This window comes from Nicotiana tabacum, chromosome 8, assembly GCF_000715075.1.
Source record: "Nicotiana tabacum cultivar K326 chromosome 8, ASM71507v2, whole genome shotgun sequence".
Classification (NCBI taxonomy): domain Eukaryota; kingdom Viridiplantae; phylum Streptophyta; class Magnoliopsida; order Solanales; family Solanaceae; genus Nicotiana; species Nicotiana tabacum.
Genome location: NC_134087.1, coordinates 150,269,535 through 150,283,343, shown reverse-complemented (window position 1 = coordinate 150,283,343; position 13,809 = coordinate 150,269,535).

The window sequence follows — 13,809 nt, the reverse complement described above, 5'->3', positions numbered from 1 at the left end:
CACATTTGTGAGGACCTGTTTGCAAGTGCGAGCTTCGCTTTTACAAAGTCAAGCTCGCATTTGCGATATTTGGCTGGGGAAGCAAGCTTCATAATTTGCGAAGCAGTGGTCGCATTTGCAAGAAGGCAGGCATCACTTTTGTGATCAATGTGTCACTTTTGCCGGCGGGGACTGAGCTGGGCAACCTTCGCAACTGCGAAGCCAGTATCGTATTTGCGTTTGGTGTTTTTTCACAAATGTGAAGTATGTGTCGCAATTGCGACAACTGATCATTTTTTAAGAACAGTTTTTTGCTTTTGCGACTATCGCAATTGTGATGTCTGCAGCTAGATAAAATATGGGAATTCCTGGATTAGCTCATTTTACACTATTTTTAACCCTAGACTTCACATATGCGAGAATTGTCTTCCCAAATTCATTGTTTAGCAACTTTAACTTGTTTACAAGTAATTTCAATTACTTTTTTATAAATTTCTTTATCAAATCTATGAATTTTAAGATAGAAATTAGGGATTTTGGGTAACATTTATGAATTTTATAAAATTGTGATTTAACCCTCAGATTTTAAAATAAATACCATATCTGGACTCGAGGGGGGAGGGTGAGTGAGTAATCAGAATTCGGTCGTGGTCTCTGATTTCGGCCATGTTGGCACAGGTTGACTTTTTGTTGACCTATTCAATTTTGTTAAAGATTGAACTTTTTAATATTCGTTGGTAGTTTTTAAAGATTGTTTTGAATTATTTGAACAATATTTGACTAGATTCAACTGGTTTGATGACTTGTTCTAAAGAAAAGGTTGTATTGGATTGTTGACTTATTTCTGGAAAGAGTTAAGTATCTTGGTTAACCTTGATTTGAGGGAAATAAGGAATAATTGAATCTATTTTCTACATGAATTATGTATTGGGGGAAACATATATGCAAGGTGGCGAGTGTATCTGCATTGGTAGGGTGGAATCTGCTTTACTTATACCATGTTAATTCATGTATTATATCTTCCATGCTTTAGATAGAGTGTTAATTCTTTGATTACTCGCATTCATGTTATTTCTTATGTTGAGATTGTTGTGATGTTGGGTGTGGAGATTGTCGAATTTATTGACTGGTTATTGGCACAAATTGTTGAAAGATTTTCATATGACGAGTTATGTTCAAATACTATTATTGAAGTTGAATTTGCTTACCACCTTTCTTGGTATTGTGTTATTATGAATGCTTAGTGAGGAAGGGTAAAAAGTACGAAGGGTGTTTCCGTGTCTTATTTGCACGTTGATATCATTTCCTTAGTGAACGTAAGGATAAAGCATGAAGAGTGATGTCGTGCAATTGCTTTCTTATTTTATATGTGAGGACGAGAAAAAAAGCATGAAGGATGATGCCATGCACTTGCTTAACTATTTGACTGGTTTGGAGGCTTTGAATATGAGGGTTATTTCATGCAAATTCGTTGATTTCCTTGCGATTTACCTTGATACTTAGAATGTGAACTTAACTTGGTGGTTTCGTTCCTTACTTCGGAAAGAGGTTACTCGGTGATTCTTTACTTGTTGTTTTTTCTTGTAGTCCCTTTTACATGTCCCTATCCCGTTGTCATATTTGATTCTTTATATTTTATTTTATTATTTTCTGGTATATAACTGCACAGGTTTTTAGTAGGTATCCTATCTTAGCCTCGTCACTACCTCATCGGGGTTAGGCTCGACACTTACTAAGTACATTGGGTTGGTTGTACTAATACTACACTTCTGCACTTCTTGTGCATATCAGGATATTGGTACCAACGGAGTCCCAAGAGGTACTTAGCAGATTCTAGGCAGTGATCTAAGGTATTGTTTCAGACGGTGTTGTATTTCTTTCAGAACAGTCTATGTAGAATACTCTAAAAGCTCATGTACTTGTGACTCCACATCTTGGGATGGTTCGCGTAGTTGATAGATTTTGTCTTAATATGTTTATCTCAGAATTGCCTTTACATTATGTTGTTATTCTCTTGTTAGTCCTTTATAGCAGTTCTTCTTGTTTATCTATTGTGTGTTGGCTTTCTTAGAAAGTGGTGTTAGGCGTCATTACGAACCCGATTGGTTGAGATTATGGGTAATGACAAGTTGGAATTAGAGCATTAGGTTGCCTAGGTCTCACGAGTAATGAGCAAGCTTAGTAGAGTCTTGAGTATTTTTATGGAAACGTCTGCAATTATCTTCTAGATACCATCATGCTTTAGGAAATTTCACTTTCCTTCTTTCTCTATCATGTGACTTTGTTTTATCGCTAAGTTTGAATTATTCTTCTCGTATTCTCTCCTAGATGGTGAGGACACATACAACATCCGTAGCTGATCAGGAGCCAGAACCTCAGGTTGTAGCCACTACCAAGGGTAGGGGTCGGGGCCGAGTTATAGGCATAGATCTGCCTAGAGCATGAGCATAGACACTTGTTCTTGAGCCTTAGATAAAGCAGATGAGGAGATCTTTTTCCGACAGAGCCAGTAGGAAAGATTATTAGTTTGCATGGTTGGTCTTATAGAGAGTATGGCCCAGAATGATGTGTTTCCTGTGGCATCAATCGTTTCTCGGTCTTGGGGAGGCACCCAGACTCCCACTACTCACACTCCAGAGCAGGTGGCTCATGGGTATTAGACACCGATAGTTATACGAGTTTTGGCAGTTTAGCCTGTTGTAGCTACATGGTTCAGGATAAACCCACGACTATTGCTACATCTGAGGTAAAACCTAAAGCATCAGCACAACCGGCAAAACCTAAAAAAGAAAATAGCTCCGATCCCATAGGCCGTTGAAACTAAAGCTGAGTCGGCACCCGAAAAAAAAAAGTTTGTTCTTTATGTTCCAAAAGAATCAAAGAAAGAAGAGCTTGTCCTCAGTGTCCGAAAGAAAGTGGATGAAAGAAAGATCACACCGAACGTACCGAAGTTGTACGTACCAAAGGGAACAACACAGGTAGCATGGGGCTTGAGAAAAACACCAAGGCTGACTAAGCATGTGTTTATCAGCCCCACACCATAAAGTCCAACTAAAGATCCTAAAGTAGTTCCTTGGAACTATAATAAAATAGTTGTTACCTACAAAGGAAAAGAAATTACGGGGAATGTTAATGAGATGACCCCACCGGGGAGATACTGTACCTCAGATGAGTTAAGAAAAGCTTAGCAAAATAGAGACAACCATATGCCACCAAAGAAACCTATTAGCAACTAAGAGGATGAGGAATTCTTCAAAAAATGAAAACTATGGAGTACTCGATAGTTGATCAACTCCGAAAACCCTCCTCACAGATATCACTTATGTCTCTATTACTAAGTTCAGATGAACACCGAAAGGTGATGCTCAAATATTTGAATGAAGATTATGTCCCGGATGAGACAACTGTTGCACAATTGGAAAGAATGGCTGAGAGATTTTTCAAAGTCAATAAGATCTCGTTTAGCAACAATGATTTGCCTGTAGAGGGAGTTGTACACAACAAAGCCCTCCACTTCACTATTAAGTGTAAAGGCTACTAAGTGAAAAGAGTTATGTTGGATGGTAGTACGATAGTAGATATTTGTCCCCTTTCAATGCTTTAGAGAATGGAAATTGGTACAAAACGAATCCGGGCCAACAATGTTTGTGTAGCCTTTGTTAGGGTCAAAAGGGATAGTATTGGAGAAATCGATTTGTTCTTGACTATTGGCCCTATGGATTTTTAGGTGATTTTCTAAGTTTTGGACTTGAAAACATCGTATAACATCCTTCTCGACAAGCCCTGGATTCACGCCGTCAGATCTATTCCATCCACTCTCCATCAGATGGTCAAGTTTGAACATGATAATCAGAAAATCATTGTCCATGGAGAAGATGAGAAATGCATTTATCGAGACCCCTTAGTCCCGTGTCTTGAAGCTAGAGAGGGCAGTGAATACATTTGTGTATCATGCTTTTGAAATTGTGGTCGCTGACTAGTTTGAAGAAGGGGCCCCGCTACCTCAGCTTTGTTTGTCCAATGCATCAGTTATGTGGGCTCGGGAAATCTTTGCAAGGCATTACTAAGCTTATCTCCCCGGTCATAAATGAGAATACCTTTAGGCTTGGTTTCCGACCCACATCAGTAGACAGAACATGGGCTAATTAATGCAAAGAGAACGGGTGGGTTCTGTCAAGGCCTATCCCATATCTCTCCTAGTTGTTTGCCAAACCAAAGTATGTGGAGGACGAAAAAGATGCCTTCATAGCCAAAGAGATAGATGACATATGTGGAGCTCTGAAGAAGATGATATATGAACCCAACATGGTCCAACTAGGGGAAGGCATGAGCCAGGCCGAAGTGCAATACATGGGATTAAAGTTTAAGCTCAAGAACTGAGTGCTACCCCGTTCCCTACCAGACTAGAATCCTAGTAGTCAGTCTTATTGTCTTTTCTGCATTATGGGTTATTTTAGGGTGTAACCCAAATCTTTTTAGTTTACTGTCTTTAAATTCTAATGTAAACCCTTCTATCTTTCCACTTTAATAAAATAAAATCAATATTTCATCGTTCATGAATGTCTCTTTTTCTTTTTTGTGATTTTGTTATTTTTCTTAACTTCTTTCACTTCTAATAATGCAGATTTTAGTAATATGACATGCTTGCAGACTTCATGCCTAAATCATAAAAGCGCTGTCTAACTTTGAAATAATGAATCAAGAAGTAGAATATGATAAAGATGAGGCTTTAGGGAGATAAATTGAGAATTGGAAAAATTTGAGAATAAGCCTAAGCCGAACATAAACGAAACCAATCCAATCAATTTGGGAAACTCGGGAGAGGTTAGGGAAACAAAGATAAGCATCCACGCTGATAAGAAAACTAGGGATACCCTGATCAAACTATTATTTGATTTCAAAGATGTGTTCACATGGTCGTATGATGACATGCCAGGACTCGGTGTTTATTTGGTGGTGCATAAATTGCCTACTTGTCCCGGTTATCCACCTTTCCAACAGAAGCAAAGAAAGTTCAAAATTGACACTAGTGATAAGATAAATGAAGAAATCACAAAACAATTCAAAGTTGGTGTGATCTGAGTTGTTCGATACACCATGTTGTTAGCTAATGTGGTGTCAATGCCTAAGAAAGATGAAAAAATGCGAGTTTGTGTTGATTAATAGGATTTGAACAATGCAATTCTCAAGGACAACTTCCCTTTACCAAATATCCACATCCTCGTTGATAATTGTGCCAAACATGAGATACAGCCTTTCGTGGATTGTTATGCTGGGTATCACCAGGTTTTGATGGATGAAGAGGATGCAGGAAAGACCGTTTTACAACACCCTAGGGCACATACTGTTAGAGGGTCATGCCTTTTGGTCAAAAGAATGCTGGGGCAACATATATGAGGGCCACAACTACCATTTTCCACGACATGATGTATCAAGAGATTGAGGTACATGTGGATGATGTGATTATGAAGTCTAGAATGCAAGAAGACCATGTGCAAGATCTAAGAAAGTTCTTTGAGAGGTTGAGCAAATATGACTTGAAACTGAAATCGATTGAGTGCTTGTTTGGAGTTCCATCTGGGAAACTTCTGGGATTATAGTCAGTCGGAGGGGCATCGAATTGGACTCCCCAAAGATAAAATCCATTCTAGATTTTTCGCTTCCAAAAAGCAAGAAAGAGGTTATGAGTTTGCTCGAAAGGTTGAACTATATTAGTAGGTTCATTGCTCAGCTTACTACAACTTGTGAACCCATATTTAAGCTTTTCAAGAAAGATGCAGCAATTAAGTGGATAGATGAATGTCAAGAGGCTTTCGATAAAATCAAATAATATCTAGCGAACCCTCCAATGTTGGTTCCACCCGGACCAGGAAGACCCTTGTTCTTGTATTTGACAATCTTAGAAAACTCTTTTGGATGTGTCCTAGGGTAACATGATGTAACCGAGAAGAGAGAACATGGAATATATTATCTGAGCAAAAAGTTCACTAGTTATGAGGTCAAGTACACTTTGTTGGAGAGAACCTGTTGCGCCCTATCTTGGGTTGCCTAAAAGCTAAGACACTACGTGCTGGCTTACAAAATGTACGTCATAACTAGAATGGATCCCTTGAAATATATATTCCAAAGGTCGGTGCCCACTAGAAGGTTAGCGATGTGGCAAATCATGTTCACTGAGTTCGACATTGTCTATGTCACCCCCATTGCAATGAAGCTCAAGCCTTGGCAGATCATCTAGTTGAGAACCCGGTCGATGATGAATACTAATCCTTAAGCACTTACTTCCGGATGAAGAATTAAATTTGGTTGAAGTGGTTCTAGAGAACATCAATGCCTGAAAAATGTTCTTTGATGGGGCTGTAAAGACAAAAGACATATGGATAAGGGCAGTTCTTATCTCTCCCGCAGGTTAACACTATCCAAAAATAGCCCATCTTCATTTCTTTTGCTCAAATAACACTGCCAAATATGAAGCCTGCATCATGGGTATGAATATGGCGATTGATCTAGATGTGCAAGAATTACTAATCATGGATGATTCTAATTTGATTATTCGGCAAGCTCAGGGTAAGTGGGAAACTGGGGACATCGAACTCATCTCGTATAGGAAACATGTGGAAAACCTCAGTAAATGGTTCAAGTCCGTGGAGTTCAAGTACATTCCGCGATTCCACAATGAGTTAGCAGATGCGGTAGCTACTTTGGCCTCAATGCTTCTGTACACGGGTAACACTCCCGTTGGAAATTTGAGTTTGGGAAAGACACTTATTGAAATGCAATTGAAATACAACCGGATGATGAACCTTGGTATCACGATGTCAAAAGTTTTCTTAAAATGAAAGAATATCCTGAGCATGCCAATGGGATCAAAAGAGGAGTATCTTAATTGCCGCGCCCCCTTTTTCTCGCGAAATCGAGTTTATGACATTTGGGAGGACAACTCATTCCTTTTGGGAATTGAGTTTGATTTGAAGAGTCGCCACCTAATGATTAAAGTGCATTAGGACACTAGGAGGGGTTTGTTTTGAGTAACCAGATATTGGGTAAGGTCTTGAAATTATCTCAAGGGGAAGGTGTTAGGCACCCCTCAGATTCACTAGTGTGGTTCCCGGCCAAACTATTGTTGTGACTTAAGTGCAAATAACACAGGGGAAAATAAAGGCTTCAAATAAGAGGGGATTTTCATGTAATGGCTACAAATAAACAAAAATAAGAAAAAGGAACTAAAAAGAGTTGATTTTCTTAAAAGAAATGGTTTAAAAAGATTTAAAAGAAACAAAGAAAACAAAGGGAAGGGGATTGGGGGGGGGGGTCCTATGTTTATTAATAATATGGATCACCCCACACAACATCCGGTAATCACCCCTCATTGAGGGGCTACACGTGATGTTATCGCATGGTCATCATATCCATATCTACCATTTCCCACCCCGTTAAGGTATTAAAGCGCGGAGTGGTCTCGTTTACTTACTGCATGCTATTACCCACCCCAATCCTATCAGCCCCGGAGGCATTTGGGACAAATAATCCTAAAGGGAGGAGGTATTGAGCTTATTTGTGGTTTCAAAAGGTAAAATACTAAGGCGACAAACAAAACACATATAACACGTTTGGGGAAGCATATAACAAATAAAAAGGGCTCAGACAGACCTCCTTTAAACCGAAGAAAGCACATAATGTAGTATAACTTGCATGTACTGTTTAGGGTCTGATTAAAACTTAAAAGGTTGAGGCAGACTGATTTATTACATAGTTCAGATAAGAAGCCCGAATCAGGCCTGCCTGCTGGTTGTAGCATATAAAATCTGATTCAGCTTATAAGCTTTCACCTTATGGCTTGCCTAAGTGTTAGACGAAGACCTTATAGGCAATATATCTAATGATTTCAAAAATAAGGATATGAGCTGATTACATACTGATTTAAGAAAAGTTGTCAATTATTAAAGGAGGACGAGTTTTATCAAAAGAGCATAAGTTCTGCAACTGGTAATGCATTATTATTGTTGGTTTTAGACTCATAAGCGAGTGAGGCGATTCAGATTTGATTAAAGCTCCTATTGGCATGCTTTCTATGCATTTTTCGACTTTAGAACACTTTTATAGACATAGAGAAATGCAGAAATCCTACAAACATGATATCTAGGTGTTGTATTTTTTATGGACATGATATCTAATCGTAGTTGGTTATTTAAGACCTATAAACATGTTTGCCTAATGAAAGTGGATATGCAAGATTCAGAAAGACCTATATGCATATTTTCTATATATGCATATGCAAAATTCAGATTTCGAGTAATTATAGACATAATATCTATATGAAAGGATGCAGGATTCCTATAGACATGATATCTATATGAGAGTGCAGAAATTCAGAAAACTCCTATGGACAGGATATCTATATATGAGAATGCAGGATTCTTATAGACATGGAATCTATATGGAAGTATAGAAATCAGAGATTCCTATAGACATGGTTATCTACATGGAAATGTAGAAATTCAGAAACTCCTATAGGCAGGTTATCTACCCCTTTTTGCATACATAGTTACCCCTCCCTTTTCACTAGCCATCCCCGCGAGTTTTCATTACAAAGTTATTACAGCCCAGAAAAATAAAGTAAAGTAAAGAAAATACATCAGAAATTAAAAAGTACAATCAAGGAGAGCCTGATTCAGATTTCCTGTCTGAAATATGAAGTAAACCAACTCCAAGAGATCATGTTCCAATGCCTTTCTCCCATTTGGATGTGTCAAAGTTCCCTAAGAGTCTCATATGAACTCCGGGCAGTACTTACACCCAAATGTATTACCGGATTAAGACATAGTGCAGTGTGGAAGGGCTAGCCCTCAGGTGTCCCAGTTCAGAGGGAACTGTCCCAAGGCAAGGCTCACAAGAGGGGGCAGAACTTAGAGACTAAGAGAGAGTGCAAGTGCAGAAATAGAGTGCTGAAAGGGAAAAGGGAAACAACTTAAATCAGTACACATAGGGGTGTAGGGGAATGAGGAAATTTGCAAGAGTAAAAGAAAAGCAGGCTGATAGGCACACCCAGCAATGAGAGATGCTGGCACACCCTCCAGCCTGTTTGCTTAGAAGTTAAGACCCTATTGGTTCAAAGTTAATTCATAGGCAACAACTCACATGCCATGCCTTAAGTCATAACTCTCAAACACATAAGGGTAATGGGGATAGGGAGCAAGGATTCACAACAGAAACAGACAGAAAGATATGAGTATACTAACTTAAATATTGAACTTTAAAGAAAGAGTAAAGTAGACATGGATATAAAAGCTGTAAACGGAATACATTGTGATGATGCTGAAGCTTAAATTAGGACATACCAGTTTCAAAGAAACAAAATAGAGAAAATGTAGTAGTCTTGCAAACAGGCCACAGTGTAGATAAGAAGAGAATATTATTATGAGAGAGTATGAGTTCAGAAGGATTCTCAGTTGACGATGAGTTTGTGAAAGAGTTGAACATTTATAGTGTGAAAATCAAGCATAAATAAGGTAAGAAAACAGTTAAGGAACTGATTGTCAATTAAGAATCAATTACACAAGACTTCCCCTAATTAGGGAATTTAGATTCAAACGGGTAAAAACGATTTAAGGAAAAAAATTGAATAAGCACTTTGTGCAAAGCATGCAATTAGAGGCAAATACATAAAATGTTATTTAAGGACAAGATTTTGAAGTACACGGTTGTACAAATAAGGTAAGAAAATCAATTAGTAGCCTGTAAATCAATGGTCAGAGATCTGGTAATTACTGATCCATGAATGAACCAAGCCATAAAAGCTGAGAAGGGTTTTAAAATTAAGTCGAGTCATGAGTAAAATCAGCAAACAAGGAAGGAAAATCAATTAGTAATATTCAAAAGGAAGTCTGAACTAATCATAAATTTGAAAACCCCTTTAGAGGGAGGTTCATCACATATAAAGAGCATACAAACATGTTGAGTTGAAAGAAGATGTTGTACCATTGCAAAATCAGTAGGTAGTGGTTCGTCACATAAGTTAGAATTGCAAAAGAGAAGTAGCATTCTGATAGCATGCAAAAGATCTAGTAAAAAGAGTTTAGAATTGTGTGAAAACAAGAACGACCAAGCTCAGTTCAGAGACTCGAAATTGGTTTGAAAGAGTTGGGGTTTTTGAAATAAAACCTTAGTTCGAGCAAATCACATAGCCAAACCTGGAAGAACCCCCAAATTCTAGGGTTTCCGCCATTAATCGAGTGTAGAGTTGAGAGGGCAAGTAATAAAATTCGAAACAGGTTCAGAGGTCTCAGAAAAGAACTGAAACTTCTAACGTATTCCTTTCAGCAACAAATTTCATGAGAAAACATGATAGAAAAGTAACATGCAGAACATAACAGAAGAGCTCAAAGAAAATAGAGTAGGAGAAGCTAATACGAAACATAATGGGAAAAAATGATAAGAACAGTAGAAGAAGCTTGCTAAGAAGTTTTAGAAAAAACTTAAACAGAGCTCAGTAGACGAAACTTAATGAGAAACACTTAAGAACATAGTAAAGGAAGTTACGATAGGAGAAACACACAAGAACACAACATAGGAAAATACCGTAGAAGAAGCACACAAGAACACAGTAGAAGAAAATACAAGAAAACAATAGAGGCAGATACACAAAAAGAAAAAGAAAGTCAGAGTAACATTTAAATACTTTTCAGAAAACCCTAGATTGGAAAAGAAATGGTTTTGAAAGTAGTTTTTTGAAAGAAAAGCTAGAAAAATCGTTTAAAAGCTTAGGGAAATCATAGATACACAACGGATCTAAAGGAATCGGAAAAACCTCGAAGGGTCAGTGTTTTAGAAGAACCCCAGTAGTGAGAAAGGCTTGGAAAAGTCACCGATCTAAGCAGGAGAGGTCGAGGTCAGGCTCGAACAACCATAGTATGCTGGAACAAAGCCGGAGATGACCATGAAACTTCGAATCGACAGAGGTCTGGATACGACCCTTCATGGTCAGGCCTTAAATCTTCAGAAATCGGGCGTGTGGGAGCCATTGGAGGCCGGTGTAGGGTTTCCATAGCCTTAGAAGCCATGGGTTCCAGTGGTTTTCAGGGTGGAAGTGGTAGGAGGTGGCTAGGGTTTAAGAAGTTTCTAGAGGGTTTGAGAGAATGGGAGGGTTCAGAGGCGGCTTGGTAGGTGGAAAATGATTTAGGTTTAGGGGGGTAATGGGTAATTAAAAATGGTAAGGTTGAAATGTGGTCGTTGATCATTTTGATCAATGACCTGGATTAAACGGGGGGCCGGGCGGGGATAAAATTCAAGTGAGCATAAATATGAGAATTCAAGTGAATCACCAAAAATGATAATTTTGGACACTTATTGGATTTTTCTTGATAAATTAAGGCAATAAAATTGATTTTAAATGCCTTTAAAATTAAGAAAAATAATAAAAATATTTGTAAATATTTATATATGCATACATATACTATTTTGAAAGTATTTTGCATATAAAAATATACCGAGAAAAATTGAGGGTATCAACAGCTGCCCCTCTTTACCCGAGAAGGATGAAAGAGTTGTCGGGTAAAGATATGATGGCCAATTTTGACCGAACGAAATGGTTTGAAGAGGTTGACCTTGCTCTAGTTCCTGAGCTACTTACATATCCCTGGTCTTATAGGAATCAGGCCATATGTAGTTCGGGATCCATCGGCGGAATATGCCAATGGAGATTTTCAAGACGGACGCGATATTCGGGTTGGGATGGATGGTTAAAGTCTAACAGGGCTACGGGAATTGGAGCGAGATTTCTCCTGCTGAGACGGTCGTTGCTCGCCGGTTTACCTGCAAATAAGCAATACAAGTGTATATTGTGCGGAAATTTAAACGTGATGCGAGTTCCCATCGGACCATGAATGTTTGTCTTTGGACGGTTAGGATGACGTCCTCAGACCATGATGTCCTGGGCCATGAAGCGCATGATAAGGGATTGACAGGCCATGAAATGATGCTCTCGGACTATGAGAATGATGCCTCCGAACTATGTCGCCTTTGAATAATGATATGCAAAAGATAAAAGGGGTCTTCAGGCCATGGCATGGCGTTCTCGGGCTATAAAAATGGTGCCTCCAAACAACAATGCCTTTGGATAGATTGGCGATCTTTGAGCCCATGAGATGCAGAAGGTGGCGATCTTTCAGCCGTTGCAAGATGTAAATGAAGTGGCGATCTTTCAGCCGATGCAAGAAGGTGGCAATCTTTCAACCGATGCAAGATGTAAATGAAGTGGCGATCTTTCAGCCAATGCAAGATATAAATAAAGTGGCGATATTTCAGCCCATGAGATGCAGAAGGTGGCGGTCTTTCAGCCGATGCAAAATGTAAATGAAGTGGCGATCTTTCAGCCGATGCAATATGTAAATAAAGTGGCAATATTTCAGCCCATGAGATGCAGAAGGTGGCGGTCTTTCTGCCGATGCAAAATGTAAATTAAGTGGCGATCTTTTAGCTGATGCAAGATGTAAATAAAGTGGCAATATTTCAGCCCATGAGATGCAAAAGGTGGCGGTCTTTCAGCCGATGCAAATGTAAATGAAGTGGCGATCTTTCAGCCGATGCAGATGCAAATAAAGTGGCAATATTTCAGCCCATGACATGCAGAAGGTGGCGGTCTTTCAGCCGATGCAAAATGTAAATAAAGTGGCGATCTTTCAGCCATGAAGATGGAGGTAGAACTTAAACTCGGAAGGCAGAATGGTAGCCTTATGCAATGGAGGGAATGCAGATGGAGACAGAGCTTTGTCTCGGAAGGCAGAATGATAGCCTTATGCAATGCAGAGCATGCGGATGGAGATAGAGCTTAGTCTTGGGAGGCAAAATGGTAGCCTTATGCAATGCAGAAAATGCAGATGGAGACAGAGATTAATCTCGAAAGGTAGAATGGTAGCCTTATGCAATGCAGAGAATGCAGATGGAAACAGAGCTTAGCCTCGTAAGGCAGAATGGTAGCCTTATGCAATGCAGAGAATGCAGATGGAGACAGAGCTTAGTCTCGGAAGGCAGAATGGTAGCCTTATGAAATGCAGAGAATCCAGATGGAGACAGAGCTTAGTCTTGAAAGGTAGAATGGTAGCCTTATGCAATGCAGAGAATGCAGATGGAGACAGAGCTTAGTCTCGGAAGCTAGAATGGTAGCCTTATGCAAGAAATAAAAGGTAGGTGGTAGTAGAGTTTTCTTAGCTGATATCTAATTTCGATATTGTGGCTACTGGGGAAGCTGGCTGATCATATGAGTAGCGTTTGCGAGTTCTGGGTATTCTCCTTTTTGCCAAGTATTCCTTGATATCATGAAACCAAGGCTTTTCGTCTGCTTCTTCTTCGACATGAGCACAGTAAGCTGGCTGATCATGGATCTTTACTAGAATGGGATCAATGAAATTCTTGTCTGGATGTTGTATCATGGATGATAGGGTAGCCAGTACATCGGCGAATTCATTCTGGGCCCTGGGAACATGCTGGAATTCTGTCTTTGTGAACCTCTTTTCTCAACTCCTGTACATGATGCAGATAAGGGAGTATCTTGGAATTCTTGGTCGCCCATTCTTCTTGGACCTGCTATATAAGCTAGTCCAAATCTCCAATTACTAGCAACTCTTTAATGTTCATGTTAATGGCCATCTTGAGCCCTAGGATGCAGGCTTCATACTCGGCCATATTGTTGGTGCAAGGGAACCTGAGTTTGGCAGACACTGGATAATGCTGACCGGTTTCTAATACTAGGACCGCTCCTATGCCAACTCCTTTGAAATTTGTTGCTCCATCGAAAAACATTCTCCAACCGTCATAGGATTCTGCAATATCTTC